The 6,000-nt window shown below is 37.2% G+C and overlaps 1 protein-coding gene across 2 annotated transcripts in view; it reads left to right on the top strand.

The window, feature by feature from the left end:
* LOC120428057 (prolow-density lipoprotein receptor-related protein 1) overlaps positions 1–6,000 on the top strand; it is a 497,901-nt gene that overhangs the window by 215,952 nt on the left and 275,949 nt on the right. The window lies entirely within an intron of this gene.

Raw genomic sequence — 6,000 nt, 5'->3', positions numbered from 1 at the left:
ATCATCTGTCATTTAGCATGATGGAGCTCGATTATAGCTTTAAAAAAGTTTCCAACTTAAACAAGTAATGAATAGCTTCTCAGAAGCAAGCAAGCAGGTCTCCATAAAATCATGGGAAAATAATTAGTTTAAACAGTTAACATCTACAAATATGACAAAAAAAAATTCAAAATCATAACTCAACAGTGATTCATTCAATGAAAACTCATTGAGATTTCGCTCTCAAATTCTTACTAGCTCGAGCGTGACTCGGAATGTTGTTTTGGCAACGTTTAGATTTAGAGGGAAAAATCACAAAACCAAAACTGTCACGACATTTCACACAGATTTGGACCATTTTGGCCTTGCGTTGAACTCGCAAGGGCAGCTCACGAGATCGATGGCGTCTGTCGTGAAATCAGACTCACACGAAAAAAAAAACGCACTCTAAATCGCTGTTCAAAAATATACCTTCCTTCCTGCCATACAAACTCTGAAGAAAATTTTGAACAAGCGTTAAAAAGTGCGCGGAAAATAAACAGAAAGAAAAAGCGTTATTTTGTCGACGACTCGAAACTCGAATTTCCCAAAATAGCTTGAGGGCATTGCCTCGGCTCGTCGGCGTTCGCCAGCTGATGAACATCGTCAAGATCGTCAGTTTTTTTTTTGTTGAAAAGGTATCGTGCGCCCCCATCGCTGTAAACATATGGAGGAAACGCTCGATGGATATTCTTGAACTTCACCGCGAAATGTGGTGTGGAAATCCAAAACTACACGCCCAGACTGCCACTTGATCATTCGCGAGGCGGGAGGTCAGCGGATGTGGTCTGGCCGTGGTCGCGCGTGGATTTCAGGAAGGGCAGGGTCATTTCTCGGCATGGTGGATTAAGGTGAACACGTTTGGTTCGAGCCTAGCCGTGAGAAGGTTTTCATGCTTTTTGTCTCCTGTGTTGTTAATATCATTTATAATTTTATGAAGAAAATGACAAAAACATTGAAAAATCAAACTATGCTCATTTTAAAATCACTAGTACTAGAAAAAGTTTAACCTGTAAACATTCCCACAACCAACATAAGAAAAAGTAAACAGTTTATTCTCGTCGATCATACGGTCTCGGGCGTGCCATTTTGTTTCACTGAACTACTTTTTTTTATTGCATGATTAAAATGTGCGCTTAGATTTGCGCCCAAGAGAGGGAGAGAGCGCGCGGTTCACCTCACTCGAACGAACGAACGAATTTCGTAATATTTTTAGAAATATCCATTAATTTCGAACTACATACACAGCAAAAGCACCGTCACCGTGTCGTGGTCTCATATGATTGTTGTTTTTGTTGCTTTGCGGTTTTGCTGTGGCTTGTGTGAAGGATTGCGTTCTTGTGGTGTTGAATAGTGGGACAAACATGAGATATTTGTGGACGCTTGTCTTTTAATAATATAAAAACAAATCACATTATTGATGATGCAAAAAATGGTAATAAAAAAAAACAAAATTTTATTGAAGCAGATAAAAAATCATATTTCTTGTAATAAAACAAAATGTTAAAAAAAATCTTTGCCTCTAATTTAAAAAAAAAACATGTTGCTGATCTTTCAAAACATGAGATTCTTCCCAATTTTAATTTATTTGTTTGTTAATTTTTTTTTCCAGATTTTGAAAATCCTTTTTTACAACGATTATTTTGCCTTCCTCACTGAAAAAAACGAAGTTGACTTTATAGCTGTCGGCCACCATTGCTAATACCAACCACTAGTGTCTTCCTTTTTATCTACAAGGACTTCACCACCCTGGGCTCCTAAGTGTATGAAAGTATGGCACGGAGCGACGGCGCCGAATACCCATATTTACACAAAGAATTTTAGAGCGCCCGCCGCGGGATTCGAACCGGCGACCTCTGGATTGTGAATCCAGTGCGCGGTCCGATTGATCCACACGGGCGGGACTTCCTCACTGAGGTAAGGCTATAATCCTGCTTTAAAAATGAACTTTTTGTTATGTATTTGCGAAAATTGTCACTCGTTTTTCTCAGCACCGGCTTAACCGATTTTGGTCAAACAGCTTTTAAAAATATTTGTACCAGCCATATACAAACAAATATTTTGAAAATTTTAAACTCAAAACCGTAAAAAACAAACTTGCAGGGGCTATAATTCGAAAACAGTGTAGTTTTTTTTAATATGTCATGTACTTTTCGATTGCAAATTTGATTTCACATTACAGCATAACCCAAGTCTGAAACAAACTATACTTTCCCATAATTTCGCTGCCGGCTAGCGGGTATTGGATTGAACCACACACACTCACACAGCTCATGTGCGGAATTTAGGCTCAGTACATCTATATACAAGTTGAATATTAGAACTTGAACCACCCTAATTCATAAAAAAGGATTGAGATAACCTGTGTCAGCACAAGCCAAGTCTGAAACAAACTATACTTTCCATGAATTTCTCAGCCGGTTAGGGCGTTGTGTAATTTCATGAAGAAATCATTGACGTGCTGGTGACAATAATTGCTTGAAAAGCAAAGCATTTCCATCTTTTCAATATTAAGCCTGGCCAGTCTTCTCTAAGGTAAACAACTATTGATGTGAGCAAGGGGATTCACTAAAAGTTTTAAGTTAGTAGTTAGGCTTGGTCAGTGCCTGTAATTTTTTATGAAAAAAAAAACAGATTTTTCAGAACTCTTTAGCATTATGTTTTCTTGTAGATTTGTCGAATCACGACAACAGAAAGAATGATCTTTTTAAAGAGAAATTGTTCGTTCAGCAATTTATACCCATTCGCACGGGCTCCTTGAGTTGAAACTTTGTTTACTTTTCCAAATCTGGTATAATACCCCATTCGCCCGGGCGAGTTATAACAGAAATATCAATTGAACAATTGATTGAATAAATTTAACGTGAAGACTTCCATAATTGTCAGGATTTTTCGTTCAAGGATATAAATTTTGCGTCGCTTTCAATATTTTGACAAAATTCCTTCAACAAGTTGTTTAGAATAGTGCCCTAAGGATTCCTTTTGGTAACGATTATCCCATTCCTTGCAAAGTTATGGAAATCGTCATTAATCAATGATTGCCAACTAGGACGCCAATGACTGTGCCACAAAATTATATAAATTTTGAAGCACAATTGATTTAGATCAAAAATTCTTTCAGTGGCTTCAAGAAGGCACTATTTTCAATTCATACAGAAGATTTGTTTTCGATGTTTGTTATCATGAACCTGGGTTTAAAGGTTGTTTTGCATTGTTTACCTTTTCCTTGTCAATTATTTTTTATTAGTTTGGTTACTCTCTTCCTCTACTTAGAATTAATCCATTAAGGCCTAATTTTACTGAAATCTATGCTGTGATATTTTGGAATATGTTTGTGAGGGCCATATCACAATCGCCAATAAATCATTTTCGCTTGTAAACTTTCTTCACCCGCGATAGAGAGAGGAGACGAAACACGCAAAAAAAATCAGAACTTCTCGAAGAAAATCAATCAATTGAAGATTTTTTGTGAATCCTCTTGATAGCACCACTTAAGGGGTTACACACATGTAAATCGACAAAAAAGTCAGAGATAGTGTGAGCACACACTAAATTTTATTTAAAATCTGATTTTAAGGCATCAAAATATACAACAAATTTGAAAACATTTGGATGTATCATTGCCGAGATATAGCTATTTGAAGTTAGCAGTTTCAAAAAACGGGTGCCACGATATCCTAACACTGCCTTAGCCAAATCGGCTCAAATTTTTGGTGGAGACTCGTTAAACCGGTCTTGTGTGCATGAAGAAAGCCGATTTTCGAAAAACTTGTTTTAAAAAAAGATAAAAATATGTTTATGTTTTTCATATAAAAAATCGTCAGTTTTTGATTTTTGTTTTTTTTTGAAAAGTCAAATTTCAAAATCGGGCTTCGTCATGCACACGGGATATGTTTTCAGAGTCTTCACCCCAAATTTCAGCCAATTTGGTCCATCCATCGCGAGATATCGTGGCACCCGTAAATCAACTCGGTGTTTCGAGAAAAACGCTCACAAAGTTTGTCAGTTCGCTTTGCGCACGGCAAAATGTTGAGCTTAAAATCGACTCTAACTCTGTTCAATCATGAAATATCTTCATGAAACTTTCAGGAGTGATTGAAAATCATCTTTTTAGTGGATTCAATACATTTTCTGTAATATGAAATTTTGTGATTTTCTACATGTATGTAACCCCTTAAATTAATTTATGTTGTTTTGTTTACACACATTACCCATCTACAAAAAGTGACAGGTAATTTTCGACGTGTGACGTTACACCTGCAAGTGTAGTAGTGAAATAGATGTTCCGCCGAATAATCAAGATGATGATTTTTTTAGATTCCTTTTACCGATCTTTCGTGCGCGAGAGAGGAGAGCCATGTTCCCTTCCGATTTTTTCTCTTGATGAGCGTCAAAAGATTTTCTGGTAATCGCCAGGTAACAGCTGTTAAAAGGTTAAAGTATTAACCAAGCGAATGTTCTGCTAAAAAAAACGAATTACATGGAATGTCATTTTTTGAAAATGCTTCATAATCAAAAATGAATTGGAATGGAACCGTGCCATGCAGCCTAGTGGTAAAGCTTCTGCCATGTAAGCGTTAGATCACACCACAATATTCCTATAATTGGTCGCAGTGGTATTATGGCTCGACAAAAAAAAGCGTTAGATCTGGGTTCGATTCTCGGCTCTTATCAACACAACTAATGGTCGTTTTCCCTCTGGATTCGATTGATTGGTAAAAGGAAGGTAGTGTATCTGTACAAGCTGGACGACAACTTGAGGAAGGCTAAAACAGTCTTGAGTTGAGTCTAAATTGGCACTGAATCCGGCCGACTTTGCTTTTTCTAAATGGAACTATCTATTTTAAATTCATTGCTAGATGTTTTAGAATTTATCAATTTAAATCTGTGACAATAATCTGTGATTACAATCAAATCTGAATAAGGACAGCAGGTGATAGTGCTTTTGAAAGCTTCAAATTGTTTGATGTATCCGAAACTAATACATAATATCAAAATATTGTTCCCAAACATAGTAAAAACAACTTTTAACTTTGTCTAAGATTACGGTTCTGTGGATTGATTTTGGTTTGAATTAGTTAAGTTTATTTCAGTTCCAGTTTTTTTCAGTGATATTTTTTCTTAAAAAAACTTCTATCGTTCCAAGAATTAATTAACTCTCTCAGAGTCACTGTTTTAGTATACCCTTTCTTCACTGTGCACGTTCCGTTTCGTCACTAAATATAAACACCACACAGCTTCTCGGTGACAACGAGACCCGCACTCATCACTAAACACACACACTCTCTAGGTGACACGGGAACAACAATAACAACGCGAAAATGAGTAACTCAAGAAAAACCTCGTGTGAAAAAAACGGTAAAGAAAACCCCAAAACCTCTCAACGTCCAACTTTGGCGGCAGCCAGCGCGTTTCAACACAAAAATGCTATTATTATCTTTTTCACCGCTTTTCCCGACTTTTCCTCCCATTTTCTTGCGGACGATTCGGGAACCTCGGGGCCGTTTTTTTTGGGAGGGCGAGGAAAGGCACGATCCAATCACTTGAGGCGATCGCGACACTTGGACTTGGAATTTATAGCGCTTAAATGCATCAATGTGAGCCGGATTAGTCGATTTATTGGTTTTTGGGAGGGGGAATGTTTAAATTATTTTCAGTCATAAATTTTCCCCGGACTTAAAAAACGTCGCGATTTGAATTTGGGCGACCGCGTGGTTTTTGGCAAAGGAAGTGGAAAAATCGTTACGTAATTGCGTTAAATCCAGTTACAATAATCTCTAAAAGTTCAAAATTGACTCTTGAATCTTGATAAATCACTCAAAAAATGGCACATTTAATCTCACTTTTGAACGGAAACTTTGAAGCCGTGCCCCCTCCACCTCACATCAATTCACAAATTTGACCTTTTTTGGCAGAGTTACCTACTTTTTTTTTAGGGGAAAGGGGAGATTATCTTCACTCGTCACGAACTGTTCTAGGCGG

The sequence above is a fragment of the Culex pipiens genome, chromosome 2, assembly GCF_016801865.2.
Source record: "Culex pipiens pallens isolate TS chromosome 2, TS_CPP_V2, whole genome shotgun sequence".
In the NCBI taxonomy this organism is placed as follows: Eukaryota; Metazoa; Arthropoda; class Insecta; order Diptera; family Culicidae; genus Culex; species Culex pipiens.
The sequence above is the reverse complement of the archived record's forward strand: the minus strand, read 5'-3'. Positions and strand labels throughout refer to the sequence as shown.